The following is a 13,506-nucleotide window of genomic DNA, read 5'->3' as shown; positions in this document are numbered from 1 at the left end:
TCACCACCAAATCAATGCACTCTTTGTTCTAGTCTCTCCCTATCCCAGTGTGTGCTATTGCCTTTAAGCGCCTCTCTGCTCTGACATGTTGTTTGTAATGAATGGTCAGGACCATTGTTAGTGGTCCAATTGCCTTTAAGCGCCTCTCTGTCTGACATGTATGTTTGTAATAGAATGGTCAGACCAATATGTTCTGTGTCCAATTGCCTTTAAGCGCTCTCTGTAGTGTGGCCTCCAGTGGGTGATGTGCCACCACATCCAGTGTGGTTCCACTTTTCAAGTGCCATGTGTCTCGATTCAGTCGTCAGCACAATGGAGAAAAAAGAGGGCCAGAACGTCCCCTAGTATATTCGCATTCCACAGTGCTCATGATCAACGTGAACATGTGGCCTCCTACTGTAAGTTTCAGCTGTCTTATGTTTACTACTAACACTCTACAGTGAACCTCTGTTTCTCTGGTCAGAGTAATTAACTCCATTGAAACTGCATTTAATTCACATTTGGTCCCCTCGTGTGTATATATAACTCCTGTTACGTTTGTCTCATCTGTCTCTGTCACTCTTTGTTTCAGATCCGTAACCATCAGTGTCTCTCAAAATAAGACCTAACAGAATTCAACACTTTACATCAACGTCTCTCTCACTAAGCTGTGAGGAGAAGAGGAACTCTACTGGATGGAGACTGAAGAGATACAGAGATGAAGCAGTGGAATCAGAGTGTGTCTCTAACTGGGGATCAATAGCAGGGTCCACATGTACCATCATGGAAACATACACATGGGACAGTGGAGTGTACTGGTGTGAGTCTGGATCAGGAGAGTACAGTAATGCTGTCAACATCACAGTGGATGGTACGTCTGTTGTACAACAGTCACTAACSTTTTTTRCATTACAATGTATGATAATGATGTTCAATTCTGTAACTGAATGTTTGCATCTCATAAAAYACAAGCTCATGTKGGTGATTACTYYAGAYTTACAGTATTATTTATATATTATGTTATACAGTTGGCCCTCTGATCCTGGAGAGCCCTCCCTATCCCATAACTGAGGGAGACTCTGTGACTCTGAGCTGTACAAAGAGATATCAGGAAACAAACCCGAACCCCATGTTTCATTTCTACAAAGATGGAAAATTCATCAGGAATGATACCACAGGAGAGATGACCATCCCTGTAGTATCCAAGTCAGATGAAGGCTTCTATAAGTGAAAATCTAATGAAGGAGAATCACCAGAGAGCTGGGTGACAGTGAGAGGTGAAAAAAGCTATTATAATCACATGACCTTTTCATAATATCTGTGGTCATCAGTCATTGTTAGTCTTAAAAAAGCATACTGGAGGTTTGGAGTTACAAGCTCAGGCTGGTCATCTGATCTCAAGTCAGTTGTCAAATATATATTCACTTTGTCCACTACTTTATTTATTTTCTACAACTTCCAGAACCTGATATGATTTGCTGTTCTCTCTCCAGGTATAACTCCTGGACCCTCTACATCMGTCCTAGTAGGAGTGGTTGTGGGCCTGGTTTTTGCTGATGTTCTACTGGCCGTTCTCCTGGTACTGCTGTGTCGATATTAAAATGTCAAAACTGTAAAGACCTGATATAATCATATACTGTCACGACTTCTGCCGACGTCGGCCCTTCTCCTTGTTCGAGTGGTGTTCGGCGGTCGACGTTACCGGCTTTCTAGTCACCACCGATCCATTTTTCAGTTTCGTTTTGTTTTGTCTGTATTACACACACCTGGTTTCAATTCCCCTATCATGTTCCCTATTTAACCCTCTGGCATACATTTCTGTTCTGTCCGTGATTGTTTGTTTCGTTAGTGGTTGTTGTTGGTGCTTGTGTGTTTGTTATATTCCCTTTGAGGAATTTTTGCTTATATTTGAGTAAACGCCGTTGTTTTGCTCAACACCTGTGTCCTGCGCTTGACTCCGCGACATCTCTGCACACAACCCTGACATAAACATTTCTCATTACAGGTTCATGTTGAAACAGAATATTCTCACGAGTACACCTGTCKTTCAACTATGTTCCTTTTCATACAGTAAAATATAATCTGTGTGTTTCATGATTATCTCTCTCCCTGTAGGCCCCSCCAGCYCCAGAGGACCAACCTGGACCCCCAACAGGATGGGAYGATGCTAGGTATGCAGCATTGTCAGTCTCTCAGGCCAGACCACTGTCACTCTCCTCTCTCTGCATCTTTACACACTCACTTACCACCATCCAATATGTATAAAACATGTTACCATACTCTATGTCCCTAGACAAGCTGAGGGAAAACCAACCAATTCATCTTTCTCTCTCTTCTTTGACCAACAGGTGGCGCTAACATCTATGATACAATCACTCCCTCAATGCACAGTACCACTGTCATTACTGTCTATGCTAAGTTAAGCATGAATACAGTATAGAGTTGTTGTTGCTGTTGTTCTTCATATGTTTAATATGACTAACATACTAACACTAAGTAGAGATATTAGTGTATTACCTGTATATTTCAGATGCTGGTGCTGCTACTGCTGGACCAAGTGATGTGATGTACACCAAGATTCAACTCAAAGAGTTGGACAAGAAAAAGAAAAGTAATACTCAACCTTCACATAAATTAATACAAAATGTAGCAGTGTTTTTTACTCATCAAATTTGATAAAAATATACAAATTCTCTCCTCCTCCTCCTCCTCTGAAATGCCAGCTGATCCAAAAGAAAATCCAGTCTATTCTGAGGTCAAGACGGGGAAGACCACAGGTAAGACACATTCTACAGGTTGGCAATCAGTGAAATCTAAATGTGCGAATTTTGAGTTTCAAAGAAGATGCAGAATATGCAATAAGCTAATTCCTAAATTTGTTGACCGGAAGTGTCAATTTTCAATAGCGTTGCGGTCTACGTTCTGCCCTCAGTTCCTTGTGTTTTTCTTTTGTGTTAGGGTTGGTAGGACGTGAGTGGGTGGTTGATCAGTTTTTGTGTTTCTATGTTTGGTTTTCCGTCTGTTTGCTGATCCCATTTACTTGTCGTCTCTGTAGTCAACGGGAAACGGCATTTCCAAGCAGTGCCTTCCTACACAACCACACTGCTAAGAGGAGAGGGAGCAGAACCGATGACACGTCACACTATAAGACATGTCGACCATATGGACCAGCCTTTTATTCCTCAGCCTTATTCATTCACTGTCATTAATGGAAACATCAAACTTAACCAATTGCTTGATTAGCGTTATTATGCAATTGAGTGGACTTAAAGAAGAAAGAACTTAAGCAAATGTTCGTCTTTAATAACAAACTCTGCTTGACGTCAGTTGTATTTGAACTAGCTTGTTGAGTAAATTCAACATTTATGTTTGCTCAAACAATAAAAAACAACCAATCACATCATTATCGTTATTCCAGATGATTCTTTCAGTGTTGATTTTTCAGAATGGTTTGTTTCATGTGTTTTGCATACTATGATGGTTGCTTACGTACAACATAGAATAACATACATTTTTCTAAAGAAATCCAATTTTAGTTTTGGACTTATTTCACACATTGATATTTTTGTTCAGTTTATATATTTAGATGAGTCTCAATAATCAATCTTCTCTACCGCGTTAGTCATTCTGAATGCAGGTTCGTGTGACTGAAATGTTAAATAGTTGGATATTCCTAACTTTGACTGGATTCCAATAGAAATGACACTCCTTTGCAGCCGGCATATATTTGACTAAACCAGGATTTCAGACCAGTGTGTTAGGTGTGTAACTACCCTCAGGGTGCTATGCATATATGTAATGTGTGTCATATAGAGTTTAATTTTAAGGTAACATATCCATTAGCATTCACTGGTGAAGGCTACAGTACTGAAAACCATTCAATACAACAATCATGTTGCTAACAAATACATCTGAGTGGAAATACAATTCACTCTAAATGCAAGCATCAAGGTATGCAAATAAGGTAGAATTATTTTTGATTCTCGGATCAGCATATTTTTTTTAGAATGAACTGAATTCCATCTGATTTTGGGACAGACATGAATCCATTTTGGACTGCGGACAAATCAAATAAGACTAACTACAATCCACATGTAACAAAGGCTCTCTATCATATACTCACTGATTACAACCTCATTGATGCCTGGCGACACATAATCCAAGCAAAGTCTATCGTAAATCAACCTCACTAATCAATGCATACTAGTATCTAAATCAATTTTCTTTAATCTAGAAAATAGAAATTCGACATATGAGCTTGTCTGATCACCACGCCTTCTACTGCCTATTACACATTTCCGATCTTCTAATTGTATCTAGGCCCTCAAAAAAGGTATAAGTGTAAACGTTCGTCGTCGGTGGAGGAAGAGTGGACCAAAGCGCAGCGTGAAAGGTTATCATATTTATTTTCAAGAAACACTCAAACAAAAATAACAAATTCAAAAAAACGAAAGCGAACAGTTCCGTCAGCACAGACACTAAACAGAAAATCACACCCACCACAACCCACAACGACTTCTATATGATCCCAATCAGAACAACGATAGCAGCTGCCTCTTGATTGGGAACCATACTCAGCCAAAAACACAAAGAAATAGAAAACATAGATTTTCCCACCCGAGTCACACCCTGACCTAACCAAACATAGAGAATAATAAGGATCTCTAAGGTCAGGGCGTGACAATAAGGTCTTATGACATACTGTATATATGAGAATCATCAAAGGGAGAAGGAAATAAAGCAAATAGTGTAGGTTGTGATGAAATTAAACAGGAACATCTAGGCCTATCTACAGAATATAAACGTGTAAGATGCAGAGGATGCAGAGGGTTCTATTTCTATGGTAGGCCCAGCCTATGACAACATCCTGTTCATCTCACAGTACTTTCTGGTAGGGAGAGGAGGGTGCCTTCTGGAAGTCCAAATGTAATCTTGTCATACAGAGTCTGTGGCTACATGTGACAGATAATCAAGAAGAAACTGTTTCAGCATCAAGAAAGGTATAGACTATTCTCAAAGTAGACAACATAGTCTTCCTTTCAACCACAGACATTCTACCATTATGACCATTTATATCTTACCTTGTTCAATCTTGGGATAACCAGATCATTGACAGTTTCATAGATGGATATTGGGTTTACCTGACTATTTGATCTTGTCAAAATACAGCCCATTACAATACAGTACATACAGCTTCCACACATTCAGACACATAATAACGTCAATGCATACTTACATCTCTAATTCTTGTGTTGTCCATAATATCAGCATATATTGCGTTATCAGTTTCATCTGCTGTATTTTATAAGAACAAAATATCAACCAATCAGATACATTTAATACAGGATATCAACAAACATACCCAGGAATTCTAGCAAATCCCCCCCAAAAATCATATCAGCTGAAGAATACTTCTAGAACCAACAGAAATGTCAATTTAAATATAGTGGAGGCCCCTAAGCTGTACATACCTGTGTTACTTCGGCCCCTGCAGTAGCACACTGCCACAGCTACAATAAGAATCAGCACCACAGCGCTTCCCACTGATACTCCGATATAGATGGTATACCACGGCAGTCCTGTCACATATTGTACAACACACATGATTAGACTATACAATATGATAACAACTAAACGTGTCACGACTTCCACCGAAGGTGGCTCCTCTCCCTGTTCGGGCGGCACTCGGCGGTCGTCGTCGCCGGTCTACTAGCTGCCACCGATCCCTTTTCCTTTTCTTTTGGTTTTGTCTGTTTTGTGTATCACCTGGTTTCACTTTGGTTAATTAAGGGGGTATTTAATTCGACATTTCCTTTGGGGTTTTGTGCGGGATTGTTTTCGTTGAACTGTCATGTAGTTTGGGGTTTCGTTTTATTTGCTCATGTTCTACAGGGGGGTTTTCCCTGGACTGTGTCTGAGTGGGGATTTTCATTGCGATTACTGTAGCCCGGAGTCCTGTTGTTTTCTTGAGCCAGTTAAATTAAACACCCTTTCTTTGGTACTTGTTTCTCCTACGCCTGACTCTACACCCACATCTCCTTGGGGAGATCTGACAGAATCCCACAACAAAATCATGGAGTCAGCAGGAGGGGACACGCCCACCCCGTCCATGGAAGAGCGTGTGCAACAGCACACTGCGATATTACACCGATTGGGGACAGCGATGGATCAGGTGTTGGCGAGAATGGAGAGATGGGAGAGGAGCGGCCTCCCTACCTCGTCTTCAGCCACTCTCCAGCCTGCACCACCACCTTCTCCAGCGGCGTCCGGCCCCAGCGGGATTCGGCTCGCTCTCCCGAGGGACTACGATAGGACGGCTGCCGGGTGTAAGGGGTTCCTGCTGCAGCTGGAGCTTTACCTGGCGACCGTTCACCCGACCCCCTCGGGAGAGGAGAGTGTCAACGTCCTCGTCTCCTGTCTTTCGGGTAAAGCCCTGGAGTGGGCCAACGCGGTCTGGGAGGGCCCGGACTCAGCGAGGGACCATTACCCAGAGTTCACCTGCCGCTTCTGGGCGTTGTTTCATCACCCACCAGAAGGCAGAGYGGCGGGTGAACGGCTGTTTCACCTCAGGCAGGAGACGAGGAGCGCACAGGATTTCGCGCTGGAGTTCCGGACCCTGGCCACCGGCGCGGGGTGGAATGACATGGCCCTGATGGACCATTGTAGGTGTAGCATGCGGGAGGACGTCCGCCGGGAGCTAGCCTGTCGTGACACCACTCTTTCACTGGACCATTTAATAGACATGTCCATCAGGCTGGACAACCTGCTGGCTGCTTGCGGGCGTCCTGATCAGGGTCTGTTCGTTCCACCTCCCAGCTCTCCTGCTCCGACACCCATGGAGTTAGTGGGTGCTGCTGTTAGGGCCACCGGAGGAGCCTCGTCCTGCACCAGCTGTGGTCGGAGAGGACACACTGCTGACCGGTGCTGGAGGAGCTCGTCTGGGAGTCAAGAGGGCAGGCAGAGCACGGTTCGAACACCTCAGGTGAGTCAGCACCTGTAGAAGTCAAATCTGGATGTGGTTTACAGAAGACTGACAGCAAAACATACCTCTAAACATATCTAAGTGTTTTGTTGTAGAGTTTGAGTCACTGTGTGATGAAACAAGGTGAACATCTGGGATTTCTTATCGCCCCCTTCAGGACAGACCTGTAACTACTCCACATTCTTGTGGATCACAATATAGAAACTAATACGGTGATTGGTCCATAGCAACAACATAACCCCTCAGTCTCCTGGGTCTGCCCTCTTATTCCTTCCTCTCTCTATGTCATCATATTAGTACAGACATGAACCACTTCTGTATGGGTTCATATCAGTAGAAGTCAAATCTGGATGTGGTTTACAGAAGACTGACAGCAATATTTTCAAAGCAAAACAATGATGTAGGGAATCATGACTTTTTGTTTGACATATGAGATTTAATACATGTAAAATCCAAAATACAACACACTCTCCATTGTCTTACGTCGGTAGGCATCACTGCTATTCAATCATCGTCATGCGGAATCATTGCGCTATCTGACGTAAGACAATAAACACTCTCTTCATTCATGTTCCATAGTGGAATATTAATCTGGCTCCTGCAACTACTGTACATTTTTTTTTTTAACATAGAGACATAGAAGTTAATATTATGTAAAATATATATGAAAATAAGCCTTAATTGAATTCAAAACAAACATAAATGTGCCAATGTAACTGTTAAAGTGGTATTAATTTAAATTTAATAATTTAATCTTATTTTTTTTTATGTATATAAAAAGCTTGACATTGTGCAAAAAAACAAAATAGAAAAAAATACAAATTCAACTTTTAAACAAAACAGGCACTACACTATTGTTTAATCAACAAACAGTAGTCAAAGAGGGGTAAGTATAATATTTCAAGAAAATTAACAACAATCAACAATAACAAAACAAAGCAAACAAGCCGCCAAAACCTGAAAATGTCAACTTCCTAAATAATAGCATTTAGTATTTGTAAAATTCCATTCAGTGATATTTGACTCAGTAAACGCTATCATAAATCAATGGCAAGACAATGGCAAAAACAAAAACATCCAAAAAATGGGTCTTCAGTTTATAGTTCTTACTGTATTGATCACACGAACTATTCAGTCTGTTCAATGACATCATCAGATGGTAACTCGTATTGAAGAGATTTGGCTGTTGAACACAGGCCTATAGGAATATAATGGATGGAGAGAAGCATTGGAGTTAAACTGATTCAACTGCTCTTTCAACTGAACAGCACTAAAATGTAATCCATCAAAAGTAATAATGAGGTTAGTTTGCCTTTTCTGGGGGGAGAACATTTCCATAGAACACATTTAACAAAAATATCTTCCCCTGGTCACTTTGTCTATTTAGATTTAAAATGAACAATTTGAGTGATATAAGAGGTTGACATTAAGAAAGAGAATATCAAGCTGGATAAGTTGATTGTAGATACACACTGAAATAAAGTGGTCACCTCGAGCCCTGCAGCATTTCACCATGATCACGATAGACACCAGTAGAAAGGGAGACGCAACCAGTAAACCACACAGCAGCCTGGGCAGCACAGAGATGGAGACAATGGAACCTGGAGGGAATATCAAAACACATGTTTTACCATCAACACACACACACACACACACACACACACACACACACCACACACACACACACACCACACACACACACACACACACACACACCACACACACACACACACACACACACACACACACACACAGCTCTTCTACACTCTCACTGTCACCCGCTCTCTGGTGATTCTCCTTCATTAGATTTACACTTGTAGAAGCCTTCATTCGACTTGGATACTGCAGGGATGGTCATCTCTCCTGTGGTATCATTCCTGATGATATTTTCCATCTTTGTAGAAATCACCTTGGGGTTCGGGTTTGTTTCCTGATATCTATTTGTAACGCTCAGAGTCACAGAGTCTCCCTCAGTTTATGGATAGGCAGGGCTCTCCAGGATCAGAGCCAACTGGTAACATAATATATAAATAATACTGTAAATCTGGAGTAATCACTCACATGAGCTTGTATTTTATGAGATGCAACCATTCAGTTCAGAATTGAACATCATTATCATACATTGTAATGTAAAAGGTTAGAATAGACGTACCGTCCACTGTAATGTTGACAGCATTACTGTACTCTCCTGATCCAGACTCACACCAGTACACTCCACTGTCTTTTTAGTTGGACCTGATGGTACATGTGGACCCTGCTTTTGATCCCCAGTTAGAGACACACTCTGACTCCACTGCTTTCTCTCTGTATTCTTCAGTCTCCATCCAGTAGAGTTCTCTCTCCTCACAGCTTAGTGAGAGAGACTTGATGTAAAGTGTTGAGTTCTGTTAGGTCTTATTTTGAGAGACACTGAGGTTGCGGATCTGAAAAAAAGAGTGACAGAGTCAAACGTACACAGTGGTTAATATACTACATGAGGTGACTAAATATGATTAAATGCAGTTTCAATGCAGTTAGTTACCTCCTGACCAGAGAAAATGAGGTTCACTGTAGAGTGTGTCATAGACGTGGGTCTCCTCTCCCAGCTCTACACACATATCCTCCGTGTGACTTGGACCAGCAGGGATCAGAGTGTAGGAGTCTTCAGTAGTCCCACTGCCAGATGAGGGCTCTACAGCAGGGGTGTCAACTCATTTCGCATCGTGGCACATACGGCCTAGGAGTGCAAGTGGGACGGACATTAAAATTATACATACTCTGCTTATAAATAACCAAAATATCATGTCTTTCCTTTGTTTGTGTAAAGAAGCACAAGAACATTAGGAAAATATGCTGCTTTTACCGCTGCTTCACTGACTTCTCGGCTCTGGATGAAAGTTACTGCTGTTTTCCTCAGACCAGCAAATTCGTTAATCTTATCTCTTCTCAGTTGTCCTTGCAAGCCGTCCATATTTTTCGCTGTGATGAGTCTCGTAGTGGCCGTCGAATATTATATTCTTCATACCGAAACTTGTTGCAAACACACCAAGCACGAAGGTTTCCGTGCATCTCTGTAAATAAATAGGACGTGGTCCATTTTTCTTGAAAATTCTACACTCCTTATCTACTTTTCTCCGTTTGGATAACGACATTTGGCTAATGAGGGTGTAGCGGAGAGGTAAGACACAAGGTAGTAAACAGTCGTAACAAGCAGCAGATGGCGCATTGATACCGTCTGCTGTTTTCAGTCTGTCTCAGTGCGCGGCTTGTCTCTACTCTGATGGAAAGAGTGGCCCCTTAGCGATAATCCATGAATTTGCAGCGAATTAAAAATATTAATTCCATGTCTTTTATGCATTTTTTCCACTTTCAAATTATCTGCGGGCCTGATCGAACTCCTTGGGCCGGTTCCGGCCGCGGGCGTATGTTGACCCCCTGCCTCTACAGAGAGTACGTGTCCGATAGGGACAGTAACCCAGCTGTGTAGGAACAGTTCGGTACCAGAAGAACCTCCAGCCTGTAGATGACTCTTTAACCCACAGCTCAGAGTAACTGAGTCTCCAGGGTTCAGCCACTGAGGAGAGACACTCAGGACAGCTTGGGGTTATCTGTTATGAAGGAAATGACAAATCAAATGTTCAGTCTTTAAAATGTTTACCCATTTTGTTTTTATGGTATTGTACCTCACACCCAAAACAAACTATAGTTTTGTTTCATCATTGAAACCACTGTCTGCTATTTGACCTCATCCTTCTGTCTTTCTCTTGTAATCCCATAAAACAGACTTACCTAACACGGTCAATTGTATAGCATTACTTGTCTGGGAGTGTTTTAAGCCATTTTTTCTGAAGACCTTCACAGGTATATAGACCATTCTTTGCAGGACTGATTCTGTACTCAGGCTCTGTTTTGTGTAGACGACTTCCCACTGTTATAAAAACATACTCAATCTCTCTTCCCCCTCTGATGTCACACTGAAGATTGACAGTCTCGCCACTGAATATCTGGGGCCAGTGGGTTGGAGGGTCAGAACAGCCACAGGTCTCTCTCACAGACACATCACAGAAAAAATATTATCACACACATTAAAATGTAAAATAATGTTGATCAGCATTTATCACAACATGACATATCATAAGTTGTATTCATGAACAACATGTATGCATTGAACTGTGTTACTACCAAGATCTATCAGAATACTGACATATACAGTGAGTTCTACACACACACCACACACACACACCCACACACACACCACACACACACCACACAAACACAACAACACACACACACACACACACACAACACACACACACCACACACACACACACACACAACACACCACACACACACAACAATTACTCACCTTTCACAGTGATAGTGACAGGATCACTGATGATTGATGATATGGATCTGGACTGGATCTCTCCCTGACACCAGTAGAGACCCTGGTCAGACTCAGCAGCTCTACTGATGTGAAGGTGGCTCCTGTTGTAGTGTGTCTGCTAGACACAAGGTCACTACTTTCTTAGTGTTGTCTTTGTACCATGTATACCTCCAGCCACTGTCAGACCCCACTGAACACGTCAGAGTTACTGTTCCTCCAGTGTATGCAGGGTTTGGTGTTATGGTCAGTGTAGTTTGGGCAGGCTGTGAGAATAGAGCATGATTTAAACATCTGGATACATGATTAGCAACTCCAGTGGTAGAGTGTGGAAACACAGTTATATATGAAGACAAATGCAGTTCAGAGCACAATCTCTCCAACGTATGCTCTTGTCACGTTCTGACCTGTTTTTGTTGTTTGTATGTTTTAGTTGGTCAGGACGGAGCTGGGTGGGAATTCTATGTTGTGTTAGTTTGTCTGTTTCTATGTCCAGCCTAATATGGTTTCAATCAGAGGCAATGGTATCGTTGTCCCTGATGAGAAATATATAGGAGGCCTGTTTTTGTTTTGTGGGTGTTTGTTTCCTGTCTCTGTGATTGTCTGCACCAGATAGGTCTGTCTCGGTTTTTGCACATTTTGTTATTCTGTATGTTTGTAGTGTTTCACTTGTTCTTTATTAAACATGTTGAACACTAGCCACGCTGCACTTTGTTCCAATCCTTGCTACTCCTCTTCGGATGAAGAGATGGAGGAAAGCCGTTACAGAAACACCCACCAAACCCGGACCAAGCAGCGTAGCAACGGGCAACAGCAACAGCAGCAGCAGCAGCAGGAGAGGCTGCAGCAGCAGCAGCAGCAGCAGCAGGAGAGGCTACACTATTTGGAGAAATGGACATGGGAGGACGACCTAGACGGCAAAGGACCCTGGGCAGAGCCAGGGGAATATCGCCGCCCCAAAGAAGAGCTGGAGGCAGCGAAGGCGGAGAGGCGCTATTATGAGGCGCTAGCACGGCAGAGCGGCTGGAGGCCCGAGAGGCAGCCCCAAAAATTTCTTGGGGGGGGGCACACGGGGAGTGTGGCAGAGTCAGGAGTCAGACTTGAGCCAACTCCCCCTGCTTACCGTAAGGAGCCGGTCAGGGTGGAATTGGAGGTGAGCGATGCAGAGACAGTGAAGGAGTTAATGGGGAAATTGGAGGAAAGAGTTATGAGGGACTTGCTGGTTTGGTGCATGAGGCAYGACATCCGCCCGACTGAACGTGTCGGGGAGTTGATGTCACCGGGGACAGCTCTCCATACTCGTCCTGAGGTGCGTGCTAGCCGTCTGGTTAAGACTGTGCCAGCCTCACGCACCAGGCCTCCTGTGCGCCTTCCTAGCCCTGCACGTCCTCTGCCAGCTCGGCGCTATAGTTCTCCCAGCCGTGCTTCCAGTGGAGAGAGAGGGCGTCGTACCGGGCAGGCACCGTGTTATGCGGTGGAGTTCACGGTGTCCCCGGTGCGTATGCTTAGCCCGGTGCGCAACATCCCAGCTCCCCACATCTGCCGGGCTAGGGTGAAGATCCAGCCAGGGCGGATGGTGCCAGCCCTGCTCTCAAGATCTCCAGTGCGTCTTCAGAGCCCTGTTCCTCCTCCACGCACTCTCCCTATGGTGCGTGCCCTCAGCCCGGTACCTCCAGTTCCGGCACCACGCACCAAGCCTCCTGTGCGTCTCCAGAGCCCTGTACGCACTGTTCCCTCTCCCCGCACTCGCCCTGAGGTGCGTGCCCTCAGCCCGGTACCTCCAGTTCCGGCACCACGCATCAGGCCTATAGTGCGTCTCAGCCGGCCAGAGTCTGCCGTCTGCCCAGCGGCGCCTGAACTGCCCTTCTGCCCAGCGGTGCCTGAACTGCCCGTCTGCCCAGCGGCGCCTGAACTGTCCGTCTGCCCAACGCCGTCTGAACTGTCCGTCTGCCCAACGCCATCGGAGCCATCCGTCTCCCCAGCGCCATCTGAGCCATCCGTCTCCCCAGCGCCATCTGAGCCATCCGTCTCCCCAGCGCCATCTGAGCCATCCGTCTCCCCAGCACCATCTGAGCCATCCGTCTCCCCAGCGCCGTCTGAGCCATCCGTCTGTCCCGAGCCGTTAGAGCCGCCCGTCTGTCCCGAGCCGTCAGAGCCGTTCGTCAGTCAGGAGCCGCTAGAG

At 44.2% G+C, this 13,506-nt stretch overlaps 1 long non-coding RNA gene and 2 pseudogenes across 1 annotated transcript; 1 reads left to right on the top strand and 2 right to left on the bottom strand.

Moving 5' to 3' along the window:
* The first annotated feature begins 586 nt into the window (after nt 1–586).
* Nucleotides 587–3,088, top strand: LOC139026028 (low affinity immunoglobulin gamma Fc region receptor II-a-like; annotated as a pseudogene).
* A 1,478-nt stretch (nt 3,089–4,566) lies between these two features.
* Nucleotides 4,567–5,763, bottom strand: LOC139026026 (uncharacterized). Its single transcript, XR_011477736.1, has 3 exons — nt 5,451–5,763; nt 5,061–5,274; nt 4,567–4,931 (listed from the first exon to the last, which is right to left on the bottom strand). It is a non-coding gene; the product is annotated as an uncharacterized lncRNA (long non-coding RNA).
* Nucleotides 5,764–10,314: 4,551 nt separating this feature from the next.
* The window catches only part of LOC139026027 (basement membrane-specific heparan sulfate proteoglycan core protein-like), a 5,652-nt pseudogene continuing 2,460 nt past the window's right edge, over nt 10,315–13,506 (bottom strand).

Source organism: Salvelinus sp. IW2-2015, unplaced genomic scaffold, assembly GCF_002910315.2.
Source record: "Salvelinus sp. IW2-2015 unplaced genomic scaffold, ASM291031v2 Un_scaffold3759, whole genome shotgun sequence".
Classification (NCBI taxonomy): Eukaryota; Metazoa; Chordata; class Actinopteri; order Salmoniformes; family Salmonidae; genus Salvelinus; species Salvelinus sp. IW2-2015.
The sequence above is the reverse complement of the archived record's forward strand: the minus strand, read 5'-3'. Positions and strand labels throughout refer to the sequence as shown.